The 16,765-nt window shown below is 38.7% G+C and overlaps 1 long non-coding RNA gene across 2 annotated transcripts; it reads right to left on the reverse strand.

The window, feature by feature from the left end:
• Nucleotides 1–3,228: 3,228 nt before the first annotated feature.
• On the reverse strand, nucleotides 3,229–7,310 carry LOC119319328. 2 transcript variants are annotated; one of them, XR_005154437.1, is made up of 4 exons: nucleotides 5,684–7,310; nucleotides 4,727–5,496; nucleotides 3,841–4,195; nucleotides 3,229–3,518 (listed from the first exon to the last, which is right to left on the reverse strand). It is a non-coding gene; the product is annotated as an uncharacterized LOC119319328 (long non-coding RNA). The 2 variants fall into 2 exon arrangements; XR_005154436.1 differs by having other exon boundaries at nucleotides 4,727–7,310.
• Nucleotides 7,311–16,765: the final 9,455 nt, after the last annotated feature.

Genomic DNA, 16,765 nt, shown 5'->3' on the forward strand with positions numbered 1-16,765 from the left:
ACACAAATAGTTTATCGAAATGAACAGTATGCCCTCCATTGCACACACCTTGATCTGGTTGAACCATTTCTGTTGGGTTGCCTAATCAAAAAAGTTCATCTGAGTCAATCGTATGTTGTATATCGCACACACCTTGATCTGGCTGACCATTTCTTTTGTGTTGCCTAATCACAAACAGTTCATCCAAGTGAACCGTATGTTGTATATCGCACGCACCTTTATCTGGCTGCCTGTTTCTTTTGTTCCTCCTCATCGCAACCAGTTAATTGAACTGAACCGTATGCCCTGCATCGCACATGCAACTAAAATCTAAACTGTGTTTGATGCATCCGTCATCACAAACTTCTTGCACCTTTTTTGTCGGTTTTTTACACCACCATTTGCGATTAATGCATCACACACGTTTCGCCGAAGGGTCTCTGGTCGTAGTGTCACGTTAGCAGCATCCTGTAGTAGTGACCACTCGTCGAACTTAGCTTGGACCTTTGCAGTTGGTACTGAACATGAGGATGTGAAGGCGTCTGGCTGGCCCAAGGTGCGATGAAAGTATCTTGGAGACTCTGGTCATGCATTTGCAATCCCTGTCGCAGAGGCAGCTGTTGACGGTAAGCTTGAGGGGGCGTGGCACCAGGGGGCGGCTGCACTGGGAGAGAAGGGTGGTCTGATAACCCACAAGTATAGGGGATCGGAATAGTTTTCAAAGGTAGAATATTTAACCCAAATTTATATATTCAACACAAGGGGAGCCGAAGAATATTTGAAGGTATTAGCAGTTGAGTTGTCAATTCAACCACACCTGGAGATTAATTATCTGCAGCAAAGTGATCAGTAGCAAAGTAGTTTGATAGTTTTGATAATAGTGACAACAACAATGATAACAATAATAGTGATAGCAATATTTTGTAGCAAGTGTAACAATGATGATAGCAATAGTAACGCAGCAAAATCAATAATGATAAACTCGTAGGCATTGGATCGGTGACTTGTTGGATGATATTCATCATGTGACAGTTATAACCTAGGACGATGCGACACTAGCTCTAGTTCATCGATATAATGTAGGCATGTATTCCGTAAATAGTCACACGTGCTTTATTAAAAAAACTAGTCGCCAACCCGTGCCTTCGCACGGGCTAGATATCTTATACTACAATATTGATCAAACATACGTAAGTTTGAGTTGCACAAAATCTGATGCACCTTATATATTGGTACGGAGGGAGTATTATTTTGTGGTCCACACTGACCATATTCATTTATGTTTTTTCAAGGATGTGTGTCCAATCATACGGTTTTAGATACGTGGAAATTTGTATATAGGAATAAGTATGATGATAAACACAATGAAATCAGTATAGATAATGTTGCCAAACCCATGAGTGTTGTGAGAACTTACTATTAAAATATTGTTCTAAAGTTCATCATTTATGGAATATTGATGTAGAGCTACAGAATACCCTAAGTATTTACTTGAACAAAAGGTTGTGACATTTTACACATGTAACTATCTCGAAATATGCTGTAAAAACATCCTAATTGTATTTGTTGAGCAAATATTTTTTGTCTAAAATGATTTTTTGTGTGTTTGTGCCAATTTATGTTAAAATATGTACACTAACGCTTTTTTGGACTCAAATGATAGCATGGTAGTATTTTGTGCAGCATATGGATGTCAATGGATGGCGCGGTCTGAAGCATATGAACAAACGTCGCTAATTCTAGGTATATTATGTTTGGTTGAGTGATAATACTATCATTGAATATTTAGAAAATAGTTTCACAACATCTTAAGGTTACGACGAATTATTGGCATATGATATTAAAATGAAAGCTCAAAGTAAAATGTTATACGTGAAACACACGATCTTTATTTCATTCCTTGATAACTTATTACTCCGGTTTAACTTCTCCTAGGTATGTAATAGAGTTTATATATGCACATTTTCTTTCCATAAAAATATAGAATCCCTAGAAGTTTCAAAAAATAAAAACAACGAAAGATTAATTAATTAGTTCCATAAACCTATACCGACTAAAAGCCAAGAAATTTGACAATTGTTCCTACATTAATACGGAAAGTGTGTAAGATATATAACAACTTCAATAATTCTTCGTGTGTACTTAAAAATGAATACTTTATAAATACTAATACTGATAAAAACATATCATGATCGATCAAACATGCAGCACCATTTGTCATTTGACAATAGAAGGAAAATAAGACAGTGAACTGGTGCCGATTTAAACCAAAATAGTGTAATAAGCAAAAACCAATTTACATGTTGATCATGCATTCCACTAAAAAGTATAGTCAATCACTATATGAGCAGAGTGAGAAAATATGTAATTTTAATTTCTTTGGAATTGTATGATTAAAATTTGAACCAAAATAATGCATCAGCTCTGAGAAAAGATTTCACCATGCCAGGAGAATGGACATATTTAGAGATCTCAGAAACACTGTGCATGCAACACACTACTATAGGAAATGGAAATAGTGACACGAGAATAGGGTTTATTACCAGAGGTATCCATGTATAAAATTTGTAGCTAATTGCTTTCTGATAAACAAAAATATACTAAATAAATCTGATGATGTAATGCAAACAGAACGTGATATACTCCAAATATCAAACGTCTGGCACAATAAAATAAACCTCAAGATGATCGAGGACTTGCTTGTTTGAGGGAATCCTTTAGTGCCAGACGCTAATCAAAATAGCTCCAAAATTTTAAAATCCAACCAACGCTACGAATATGAAGCATGCACAAAGCTAAAGCAAGTCAATCATATTTATGTCTGGTATCTTGTAAAGACCATTGCAAGAAAAATTAGTCAGTGTGGATGATCAGCTGGACAAAGTATTCCATATTTCCTAGTCGACACAACGGCACCCAAGAGGCGGAGATAACCCAACCGCTACGATGCTTTACCTCAGATGAAAATCTTGAAGAAAATTCAGTCACTGGACGATCGGATTGGGAGGGCACTCATTTGTTGCTAATCGATATAACGCCATCTAAAGCGGTGGGTGTCTGGACCTACGAAGGCTTGCCACACACATCATGGCAGAATGCCAGTGGCAGCGGGCGTATTGCTAGGAGGCAATAGGCAAACATGAGAGCCCACATGAAAGCTAGCATATGGTTGGTTACACATGCACCCTGAAGTTCAGTATCAGTGGTGTAATAGCCATTGGCTACGACAGACATAGCCTCGGTTAATAGATGGCTTTGACATGATGCAGTGTAGATGCTCTCTCATATTGACAACCGGAACTTACATGACAACATGAGGTTCCCAATACTTACTTTTCTGTATCTTCTGAAGTCCATGTAATCAGTCTAGTTCCTTTTCATTTTTTTGTGGAATCCATTCATTTACATGACAGATGACAACTACATCTAACTCTGAACACAGAGCAAACCAACATTGCAAGGGAGTAAATGTTGCTGTGAATCTCTGATGAGATGAATGTCTGTAAGATTCTCCGACAACCTGAAGAAACCTACAAAATCTGAAAGAATTTGTACTGAAAACCTACAGAAACCTTAAAATCTGAAGCGTGATATATCAATGCACCAGAAGAGAACCAAAACAAAGAATCTAATCTGGGTGAAGATAGAACTAAAACTGCTGAGTGCGAGTTAATTAGTCAATCTCTAAAACTAAACTTTAAAACCAATCAAACTGTGTTTCAAAGTTTTCCTATGTAACATAGGGGATCCAATATGAAAGCACATTCAACTTGCAAGTAGAGATGGACTAATTATAAGAGTAGAGAAAGCATTCGTACATTAGTATTTAAGAAAATAATAATTAGGGAGTAGTTCACTCACCACGAATTTGCTTCCGAACTTCTTTCGCTCGTCAGTTTGTCCTGCCGAGAAGCCAGATGCCTCTGCTGTCTCAAGCTTCTCTGTCCTGCTAGCCAGATTTATTGAGCCCTCAGCTCACTGTTATGGACTCGTATTACGAAGACCCTGACGACAGTTGATAGTGAGCACAGCACGGGCATATATAGGCAGCGCATAGGAGGCCTAATTATTGTACATTGACCTTGAACCCAAAGTGGTGCACCATCAAGTGGAGAGACAGTACCGGCTGCTAGACATGCCATCTGGTATAGAGAAGAAGACATGGGAATAACAGGTTTTGTTCCGGACTCATGAGAATCAGGAGAGTGAGCACTCGCTGCAAGACATGTCATCATGGGGTTGATCAGTTGAAAGAATATTCCAACAGTACTTAGTTGTTCTGATTTTTGGTGTTCCAATGGAACATGTAGTATTCTATCGAACATGGAGAAGGCGAAAAAGTCAGTGGCAGAAGTATTTGAATGCGACATCAGTGCTTTGTTAGTCCATATGTGGTTTTTACTTGTCAGTAAAAAAATCCATTGGGAGGAGGTATTCTAAATTGCTCTCCCAATATTAGTTTAGAAACGATGAATAAATTAAGAATGAAAAAAATTCTATTGCTTGCTTGATGATGTGGAAATTTTGCGAATATGGATCAATTAACATCTTGGGATGATATGATCAAATTAGTACACTTGTGTAATAGGCTGATCATAGAGCTCGTGATATGCAACAATATGAAAACCATTTGAAAGAAAAATTATGTAAAAATCCTTGCAAACATAATTCCTCCTCGTACTTCTATCCGGTCTTCGTAAATAGTACAACCACAAAATTCCAAAAATATACGGAGTACTAATTTTACCTCTTGTTGTACTAACTTATGAAATATAGCTCTGATGAGTGACCTTGTGCAATCTGTATGGCTCGTCATAAAGAAGACGGCCTGAAGAACCATTTCAAAGAAAATGAATCTACATATCCTTGTGAACATAATTCCTCCAATCTTTCTCTGGCTGGTCGTAGAAAATAAAGCATGAAATTCCTTTATCATACATATATGATTGGTTCTGTGCCAAAGGAGGTGATGCTTGCTGATTGTAATCATCCCCTGGTGCAGACTGGTTGTAACCATCATTCTCAAAAAAAAATGTTAGCTCCAATCTTTAAATTTCTTGTTCTGTAGTGGTTTGGTGCAACCCCCTTTATCAGAACAACAGTTAAAAATTTAATGTCAACAACAACCCCCTGAAATCCCAGGTACAGATTACAAAATTTATAATCCTTTCTCAAGCATTTTCACATTTAACATAAATAGTCAATGCACTATTGTTTTGCTTGTACAGCAGTACATACCACATACTCATGAAATCTCTCAGACCTGATCATCAGGTATTATTACTGCTGGCTGCACAAGATTCTCTCCCACAAATAAATTTATAGAGAACCTGCTGAGACCCGTACATAGATTCCCCTTCAACATTAACTTGTACCCTCACAGTGAAATAGATTTTTTGCTCTAGCAGGAATTTCATCTAGCATCTAGCCATAAAAATAAGGGAAAGTGTAGCTTGAGAACACAACACCGGATAGTAGATGCTTAATGGTCAAGTTGTACAGGGAACGAAGGAGAAGCTGCAATATCATCAAAAGAAAATTCAATGCTGCAATACAGAAATGTGGTTCCCAGTCAAACAATATGAAAGAAAAATATCTGTGCAACTCAAATACTACTTGGAGCTACATGTATGGCCAATATATCAGATAAAAATTTGACTACCTGATCTAATAACAGAAAATGTTCAAACCCTAATGATCATACCTTCACTTAATTCTGACAGGAAGGATAATCAGTGTACCACACATATAATAGTAGATTTAGCACGTACTTCCTGAAACACATATAACATTCCAAATCTTCAACACGATTATGTTGGCTGGCTAATATACTGTAACATGGAAACATATATGCAATTCAAGCCTCCTGTATATATACATCAAAGTAAACTGTCTCTACTACATAAATTACACTGTGTTGCCAGAGTTGATGCAGAGTTGCAGACCACCAGTATTAAATCGTTTTTTCCTTGATAAAATGTTAGGGATCATGCCGATTGCATGCTTGGTTCCCCAGTCTGAAAATATGGAAGAAAAATTTCTGTGCAGCTCAAATACTACTTGGAGCTACATGTATGGCCAATGTATAGGTTAAAAATACCTGATCTAATAACAACAAAAAGGTATATAATCTAGAGATAAAAAATATGGAAAATGTTTAAACCCTAATGATCATACCTTCACTTAGTTCTGACAGGAAGGATAATCAGAGTACCACACATATAATCGGAGATTTAGCATGTACTTCATGAAACACATATAACATTCAAAATCTTCTACACGATTATGTTGGCTGGCTAACATACTGTAACATTGAAACATATATGCAATTCAAGACTCCTATATATATAGATCAAAATAAACTGTCTCTACTACATAATTAAATTACCCTGTGTTGCCGGAGGGGACGCATAGTTGCAGACCACCAGTACACAATCATTTTTTTCTTGATAAAATGTTAGGGATCATGCCGATTGCATGCATGGTTCTTTCTTGCATGATGGATTTAATATAAAGGATGGAGAATAGAGCAGGGATCACCATGCCACCAGTAGTCCGCCGTTGCTGTTGTTCGTTCACGGGAAGCCTCACTGGTGGCTGCCCAATTGGAACTGCACATCCTCCTCTGCTGCATTGTCATAAGCTTATTAGATGATTAAACACCGCAAAAGAAAGGGATTAGCGAGTATTTGGATTGCTGGGTGGTTAGAAATCAGAATTTCAAGATGTCATGGAGAGGAGATGGAAAAGTAGTAGTGTGAGGCTTGATTTGATTGTTTCCATCTTGCCATAGCGATTGCAACATAAGGTATATCAGAGTGGTGGAGAACTAAGAGGAGCAGCAGTAGATGTTACTCCACAATTGGTGATGTGACGTGAGGGGGATCTTATTCTCTAAAACTTGCTGGAGATTTGGGAAGAATCTGGTCTGTGCGAGCTGGAGAGAGACACATCAAGGTAGTCCTGAGCGGCGGCATGAGGGAGGAGTAAGGTAGCTGAAGTTGGATTTTGTCCTCATGGGGTTGTGGTCGGTGAAGTCAAGCTCTCTTGGTGCTGCTGCTGCTGCTTGGATGGAGCATGAATGGCAGTTGTGCAACCTGCACGAACACTCAAATTTGGAGATTAAAAGGGTGTAGATGAAGGAATCTGGGAGAAGTTGGATCAATTGTAGCCTGGGGAAGAACATCCTTGGTGCTTCCGGTAGGGTTGCTAGAGACATGGGGAAGGGGATGAGATTGCTCGACACTCATGGCCATGAGGCATGAAGGAGTCTCTGCAGGAGACGGGGTGAGAGAAGGATTGAGCGAGAGGGTTGCTTCATACGGCGGCTGGGGCCGATGAATGGCTAGATGGATTGAGGGAGAGGATTGTTTCATACATCGGCTAGGGCTAATTGATGGTTAGGGTTAGTTTTTTACATCAATGGTTAGGTTAGATTGGTTAACGTGTGGCTAAGGCTGATTCTGATAGATGGTTAGATTCGTGAAGATTAGATGGATTGATCTACACCGTAATTACTTGGTCCCACCAGATAAACGGTTCCTAATTTGGTCCCACTAGATAAACGGCTCTTAATTTCTGATTAACGTGAGAATTATTAGGGAGTCTGTAATTAGTAGAGGCATAGATAGATAGATAGATAGATAGATAGATATAGACTTGTATGACATCTTTTGTCCTACCCTTCCGTGGCAGCGGGGTCCATATTGAAAACTAAGGGATATTAAGGCCTCCTTTTAATAGAGAACCGGAACAAAGCATTAACACATAGTGAATACATGAACTCCTCAAACTACGGTCACCACCGGGAGTGGGCCCAGTTGTTGTCACTCCGGGGTTGCCGGATCATAAAAGTAGTAGGTGACTATAACTTGCAAGATCGGATCTAAAACATGGATATAGTGATGAATTCATAAACGGTTCAGATCTGAAATCATGGCACCCGGGCCCAAAGTGACAAGCATAAAGTATGGCAAAGTCATAGCAACATCAATCTAAGAACATAGTGGATACTAGGGATCAAGCCCTAACAAAACTAACTCGATTACATGATGAATCTCATCCAACTCCTCACCGGCTAGCGAGCATACGAAGGAATTACTCACTCCCGGTGGGGAGCATCATGGAATTGGCGATGGAGAAGGGTTGATGATGACGAAGAACGAAGATCCCCCTCTCCGAGCCACAAACGGACTCCAGATCTGCCCTCCGGAGGAAGAACAGGGCTTGGCGGCGGCTCCATCTCGTCGTGATAATTCTTTCTCCCTCATTTTTTCTGAAAATATGTGAATTTATAGTATCAGGGGGGTCGTCAGCAGGGCCACCAGGTGTGTACAACCCACCTGGGCGCGCCAGGAGAGGGGGGCGCGCCCTGCTGGGTTGTGCCCACCAAGGGGCCCCTCTCTGGTGGGTCTTGGCTCCAATAATTCTTATTATTGATATAAAAAATCCTCGCAAAGTTTCGTTCCATTCCGAAAACTTTTATTTATGCACAAAAACAACACCATGGTAGTTCTGCTGAAAACAGCATCAGTCTGGAGTTAGTTTCATTCAAATCATGCAAATTAGAGTCCAAAATAAGAGGAAAAGCATGAGAAAAAGTAAATACGTTGGAGACGTATCAACTCCCTCAATCTTAAATGTGTGTTTGTCCTCAAGCAACTCAGTTGATAAACTGAAAGTGAGAAAGAAAAACTTTTATGAACTCTTTTGCTCTTGTTTGCATAAATAAGCTTAAACAACACCCATGTTTTCAGCCAACATTATAACTAACCATGTCAACAATAACTCTTAAAGATTATAATGACTCATATCAATGACATAATCAGCTAGCGAGCAATAATAAGATATCTCAAATGGCAACATGTTGTCAAAACAACCATGATATAATATGAGAATAATGGTATCTCGCTAGCCCTTTTTGAGACGGCAAAACATAAATGCAGAGCACCTCCAAAGTTCAAGCAATGACTAAACATTGTAATTCATGATAGAAAAGATTCAGTCATTATGCACCCAACATTAGCTACACACAATGCATAAATCATGACCGCTGTGCTCTACTCAATTTCTGGCGCTTCTTTTTTAAAAGGTGATGACACAACATAAAAGTAAATGGAAAGTCCCTTCGCAGACGGAAGCAGTGATTTGTAGAGGTGCCAGAGCTTAGTTTTTAAAATAGAGATAAATGATATTTTGAGACATGCACCTTTCTCATTCACTTCACGACCATCAATTATCAACATCTTCCATGCTAAGCATGCTAGTGGCGGTTCCCAAGCGGTAAAAGTAAAGGTTTTGACTCCATTGGGAGTTTTGTTTGATTATTTAAGAGATGAACTCTTTTTGTATTTTGCAGTTTGGGACTGGGCATCCCTATTACTGCCCATTTTCTCGTGCGATGGCAAGTGAATAAACACTCGACCTGAGAATAACCCTCTTAGCACGGAAGATATCGCCCACCTCCTGTCGTCCCATGAATGATCCAGGCACACAAAACGGATACTTTTTTAGAAGTTTTTAGAGGTGGCACATGCAAATTTACTTAGAACGACAGGGTAATACCGCATATAGGTAGGTATGGTGGACTCACCTGGAATAACTCTGGGTACAAGGTTTTTGATGTACAAGAAGAATCCCCACTTAGTATAGACGAAGGCTAGCAATTTAGATTGAGAAGTGGCTAGCTAGAGAGCAACAACGATCATAACCATGCATTATGCGTAAGTAAGATTGGACACTAGCATGAGTAGGATATGAACACCATGAACATAAATATTATAGAGCCTATATTGGTTTTGATTCAACTACATGCATGAACATGTACCAAGTCAAGGCACTTGAACATTCAGAGGAGGATACCATATCATCATACTACATCACAATCATTTTAAAGCTATGTTGATATCCAAGATAAATCATTATCAACTCCCAGATACTTATGCATGGCATGAGAAACTATAATATCTAATTGTCGTTGCAAACATGTTTAATCATAACGGGCTGAATCATGGGCACTAGGTTAAACATATTTACACAGACAGGACAAGTCGAGTTCATACAAGTTTCTCTTTGCCACGGTCAGTTCATTGAATGTCATCATTATTGCCTTTCACTTGCATGACCAAATGATATGAAAATAATAGTAGTGCAAGAGTGCCATGGACTAAGCTGGAATCTGCAAACATTTTATTCAACGAGAGAAGACAAGGTAAAATGGACTCTTTATTAGTTCAACAATTATTCATATGAGAGCCAATCAACATTTTCATCGTGGTCTCCTCCTCGGTACAACTCAAATAAAAGAAAAGAATTTCAGAGAAACACACTGAAATATTTTTGGAGTTTTTGGGTTTCTTAAGCAAGCAAATAAGGGAAAAGCAAAAACGAGAAAAACTATTTACACGGGAAAGCTCCCAACAAGCAAAAGAAGAACAAGGAAATCTTTTTGGATTTTCTTTTTACTACTACTACTAAGCATGCATAGAAAGTAAATTAACTACAACTAATTTTTTTGGTTTTTCTAAAGTTTTTTCAAACACACAAGAAGAAAGAAAGAAAATAAATCTAAGCATGGATGATACAATGAAAAAGTGTGAAGACCGACAAATGGAATGATATGTGAACATGAATATAATGTCGGTGAGAGACACGTACTCCCCCAAGCTTAGGCTTTTGGCTTAACTTGGTAGTCAATCAGTAGCATGGAGGATAGTAGTCAGCGTGGTAGCTCACAGAGGCTCTTGGTGCGGATGCCTCAACATGCCGTGCGGCCACCACTGCTACGTTGTGAGCTCGGGCCTCGCTCTCAAGAACAAAATATCTTTCCTTGTTGTGATAATCAAAGAGAGCAGGCGCAGGCAAATATGTGTCCACAACATGTGATTGGTTAAACAACAAATTATAAGTGAAGTTATCAGCCCTTCCCTTGAGAATTTTATGATCTTTCAAGGCATCAAAATCCAAATGCCGAGTGGGTAGGATAGGATCAAAGGGCAAAGGTGAGACACCCAGCCCTCGTGCTAGACGTGTGGCATAAATTCCACCATAGAACCAACCACTTTTGGCGTTATGCTGAAGCCTACGTGAAACAATCGCTCCAAGGTTATACTTCCTTTCACCAGTGAGAGCGCTGTGAATGAGGCTCAAGTCTGGCGCACAAAGTATGCTACAGTCTTGCTTGCCTACTATGCATTTCCCGTTAAATAATGCAAAATACCGAATTGCGGGAAAGTGAATGCTCATTATTCTTCCTTGTCTCACTCCCCTATTTTCACCGTAGCACGGGCTAGTTAGGAAAGACTCGTACTCAACCGTTGCTGGCACATCAAGCGAACCCTAAAATGGAAGTTTGCAATGGTAAGCAAAATTCTCCAGTGGGATAGTATAAGGATTATCATAAAGCATAAACGATACCCTGGACTCATGTGGAAAATATTTAAATCCTTCGACAAATGATTTAGTGAGAAGGTGGTGTTGTACACACTTATCTGATAGGTAGGGACCGAGGTCGGCATTGTGAACATATTGCTCAAATTCCTCCTTAATGCCCACAAGCACCATATATTCATCGCTAGGCCATAAACATGTCTTGGTGGTGGCATCTTGCGTGGAACTCTCACTTGGTTCAACGTAAGACCGACGGGCTGAACTGTCACTAGAAGATGCCCCCGAGGATCGTCTCCTCGAAGAACTCCTTCCAAATAGGTTTATCATGTCCACGTACAATTTTCTGAAAATAAAAATTTTGGAGTGACAAAAATTTGTCAACAAAACTTTGTAAGATTGATAGCAACTACTCATAGGGATACATAGAAGCCATAGCAAGTATTTAAACAACTTAGAACACTAAGAATTCAACATGCAAGAACATCTACAACAGCACCAAGAGTAGCTAATTATTCAAAGTATAAACCGCTAAAACAAAAAATAATTGGACAAATGGTGGAGTCGCATACCAAGCAACAATCCCCTGAAACAGTTTTGAAAACGGAGCTTGGAGCAAAGAGATCGAAATCTGCAGGTTTGAGCTCAAGAACACGGGAGCGAGAGCAATGTGGATTTTTTTTTCTGAAGGTAAGTGATGATGTGGTATGGAGAGGTAAGTGAGGGGGCCGACATGGGGACCACAACCCACCAGGGCGCGCCTAGGGGTGCTGGCGCGCCCAGGTGGGTTGTGCCCACCAGGTGCACCTCCCTCTGATGTTTATTGCACCAAAAATTCTCAAATATTCAGGAAAAAATCGTATTAAATTTTCAGGGCATTCTGAGAACTTTTATTTTTGGGTCATTTTTTTATTGCACGAGAAATTCAGAAAACAGACAAAACATGGCATTTTATTTTATTTAACTAATAAAAACAGAGAATAAAAAGTAGGAACAGAAAGTAGTGCTTACTAAATTCATCAACTTCATACTGTTCAAAAAGGATCCATTAATCAGGTTGATCAAGTCTTATTGACAACCACTTTCAATTAGCATGAAACCGAAGAACTTTCGTAAATCACTAAGTTACCTCAATGGGGATATGCATTTCCCCAACAATAAGTATTTCATATTTCTTTTTGACAGTAGGTAGAGGTATTTGAAAACTTCCAATAGTGATTGTCGAAGATTTTTCAATAACATTAATACCATTCACTTGGAATTGTTTCTTCGGAAAGTGCACCGTATGCTCATTGCCATTAATATGAAAAGTGATCTTGCTTTTATTGCAATCAATAATAGCCCCTGCAGTATTCAAGAAGGGTCTACCAAGGATAATCGACATGTTTGTCCTCGGGCATCTCAAGTATAACAAAGTCAGTCAAAATAATAACATTGGCAACAACAATGGGCACATCCTCACAGATACCGATAGGTATGGCTGTTGATTTGTCAGCCATTTGCAAAGATATTTCAGTAGGTGTGAGTTTATTCAAATCAAGTCTATTATATAAAGAGAAAGGCATAACACTAACATCAGCTCCTAAATCACACAAAGCAGTTTTCACATAGTTCTTTTTGATAGAGCAAGGTATAGTTGGTATTCCCGGATCTCCAAGTTTTTTAGGTACTCCGTCTTTAAAAGTATAATTAGCAAGCATAGTGGAGATTTCAGCTTCCAGTATTTTTCTCTTATTTGTGATGATGTCTTTCATATACTTTGCATAAGGAGGCTTTTTCAAGATATTAGTCAAGCGAGTACGCAAAAAGACTGGCCTCAACATTTCAGCAAAGCATTAAAATTCTTCATCATCATTCTTTTTAGTTGTCTTGGGTGTAAAATGCATAGGTTTTTGAACCCATGGTTCTCTTTCTTTACCATGTTTTTTAGCAACAAAGTCTCTTATCATATCTTTTATTTTTAGGTTGTGGGTTATCAAGATCAACAGGTGATTCTATCTCAACATTATTATCTGGTTCTTTATTATTTGGTTGAGAGTCTTCATGAACCTCATCATTATCTTTTTCATTATCATTACATGAGTGTTCATTACCAGATTGAGTTTCAGCATCAGAGATAGAAACTTCATTATCATTATCAGGAGGTTTTTCTATTTCAGGTTCACTAGAAGTGTGCAAAGTCCTATCATTTCTCCTTTTCTTTTTCTTTCTAGGAGGACTAGGTGCACTAGTGTTAGCTCTTTGTGAATCTTGTTCAATTCTTTTAGGGTGTCCCTCAGGATAACGTGGTTCCTGAGTCATTTCACCTCCTCTAGTTGTAACTCTAACAACAAAGTCATGCATATTATGATTCATTTCATCAAGCAATTCTCTTTGAGATTTAGCAACTTGTTCTAATTGAGTTTGAACCATAGAAGCATGTTTTCCAACACCTCTAACATCATTTGATATTCTAAATAACAAGTCAATAAAGCAAGCAATCATATCAGAGTTGTATTTCAATTGTTTCATAACATTTGCATTGAAGTGATCTTGTTTTCTAATGTAGTTTTCAAACTCATAAAGGGATTGACTAGGATGCATATTGTGAGGATTATCATTATCATTACCTCTACCACCTTAGGCATTGGTGGTGTATTAAGCCAATGTATTTCTTCAATAGCAGGTAAATTTTTAACATCTTAAGCTTTAATACCTTTTTCCTTCATAGATTTCTTTGCCTCTTGCATATCTTCGGGACTGAGATATAATATACCCCTCTTCTTCGGAGTGGGTTTAGGCGGTGGTTCGGGAATAGTCCAATCATCATAGTTTTTCAATATGTTATTCAATATTTCTTCAGCTTGAGCAATAGTCTGTTTCCTGAAAACACAACCAGCACAACTATCTAGGAAGTCCCTAGAAGCATCGGTTAGTCCATTATAGAAGATATCAAGTATTTCATTTTTTTTCTTAAGAGGATGATCAGGCAAAGCATTGAGTAATTGGCAAAGCCTCCCCCAGGCTTGTGGGAGACTCTTCTTTAGTTTGAGCAAAGTTAAATATTTCCTGTAAGGCGGCTTGTTTCATATGAGTAGGAAATATTTTTCAGAAGAGTAATAAATCATATCCTGGGGACTACGCACACAACCAGGAGTAAGAGTATTGTACCAAGCTTTAGCATCACCCTTTAATGAGAAAGGAAATAATTTGAGAATAAAGTAATAACCAGTTTTCTCATCATGAGTAAAGAGGGTGGCTATATCATTCAACTTAGTAAGATGTGCCACAACAGTTTTTCAGTTTCATAACCATGGAAGGGATCAGATTCAACCAAAGTAATCAACTCTGGGTCGACAGAGAATTCATAATCCTTATCATCAATAAAGATAGGTGAAGTTGCAAACTTAGGATCACATTTCATACTAGCATTTAGAGAGTTTTCTTTATACTTTTGTAGTAATTTCTCTAGATCATCTCTATCATTACAAGCAAGAATATCTCTAGTTGCTTCTTCACTCATAACATAACCTTCCGGTACCTTAGGCAATTCATATCTAGGAAGGTTAGTTCTAGCAGGTGTCTTAGGAGATTCAATTTCAAGCTCATCATCAGATTCAAAAACATCATGTTGTATAACTCTAGCAATTTGTTTATCAAGAAATTCACCAAGTGGCACATCATCATTATCAAGCAAGGTACTAGCATCATCATAAGCATCATTCATAGTAGAAGTAGCATCATCAATAACTTGCGACATATCAGTATTAATAGCATGTGGTGGTGTTGCAAGTTTATTCATAATAGAAGGTGAATCTAAAGCAGAAATGGATGGCAGTTTGCTACCTCTTGAGCACTGCGTTGATTTTTCCCCGAAGAGGAAGGGATGATGCAGCAGAGTAGCATAAGTATTTCCCTCATTTTTTGAGAACCAAGGTATCAATCTAGTAGGAGGCTACGCGTGAGTCCCTCGTACCTGCACAAAACAAATAAATCCTCGCAACCAACGCGATAAGGGGTTGCCAATCCCTACACGGCCACGTACGAGAGTGAGATCTGATAGATATGATAAGATAATATTTTTGGTATTTTTATGATAAAGATGCAAAGTAAAATAAAAGCAAAGTAAATAACAAAGTATTGGAAAATTAATATGATGAAGATAGACCCGGGGGCCATAGGTTTCGCTAGTGGCTTCTCTCAAGAGCATAAGTATTCTACAGTGAGTGAACGAATTACTGTTGAGCAATTGACAAAATTGAGCATAGTTATGAGAATATCTAGGCATGATAATGTATATAGGCATCACGTCCGAGACAAGTACACCTTCTCCTGCCTGCATCTACTACTATTACTCCACTCATCGACCGCTATCCAGCATGCATCTAGAGTATTAAGTTAATGAAAACAGAGTAACGCCTTAAGCAAGATGACATGATGTAGAGGGATAAACTCATGCAATATGATAAAAAAAACCCATCTTGTTATCCTCGATGGTAACAATACAATATGTGCCTTACTTCCCCTACTGTCACTAGGAAAGGACAACGCAAGATTGAACCCAAAGCTAAGCACTTCTCCCATTGCAAGAAAGATCAATCTAGTAGGCCAAACCAAATCGATAATTCAAAGAGACTTGCAAAGATAACCAATCATACATAAAAGAATTCAGAGAAGATTCAAATATTGTGTAACATCCCAAATTTTCAATTTGGAATGTTATACATTAGATCATCATTGCATATCATGTTTTATTGCTTTTTCATCTCGCAATCCTCGAAAATCCTAATCAACTCAAGGACCCTCGGAGAGAGTTGGGGATTTTCCCTGTTTTCAGATTTGATTTTATTGAATTTTGAAATGAGGATTTGATTTTAATTATTTCTCTCCGAAAAATATTTCACATTAAAAATTAAAGAGAGGAGATAATATGACTTCTCCAAAATAAATGAAATATTTGAGGAAAAATATTAAAATCGTTTATTTGATTTTATTTGTTTTTATTCGGATTTTATTTGCATTAGAAAAATTGCATGTTTTCAAAATTACATTTTAGGGCCAAGAAAATGTTCATCTCATTCTAAATATTTTTATTTAGACGGTGAAAATTTGTTTTGGCATTTTTAGATTTTTATTTATTTTTCTAGGATTTTTTTTCGATCGGCGAAATTATTTAAAAAAAGAAGTTCCCGCGCCTGACTTGGCCTAAGGCCCAGCCGAGCCAGGCGGCCCAGCCGCCGCCGCCGCCGCCTACGCGCGCGCCGCCGCCCCCGCCACTCGGACCGGAGTCCGAGTTGGACTCCGCCTCCGCCGCGCCTTGCCCCCTCCTCCAAGTCACCGCCCCGCCCCCTTTATATACGCCGCCGCCCCGAGCCCCAACACCACCACCACCGCCGCCAACCCCGCCGCCCGAAGCTGCCGC

This window comes from Triticum dicoccoides, chromosome 6A (genome assembly GCF_002162155.2).
Source record: "Triticum dicoccoides isolate Atlit2015 ecotype Zavitan chromosome 6A, WEW_v2.0, whole genome shotgun sequence".
NCBI classification, from domain to species: Eukaryota; Viridiplantae; Streptophyta; class Magnoliopsida; order Poales; family Poaceae; genus Triticum; species Triticum dicoccoides.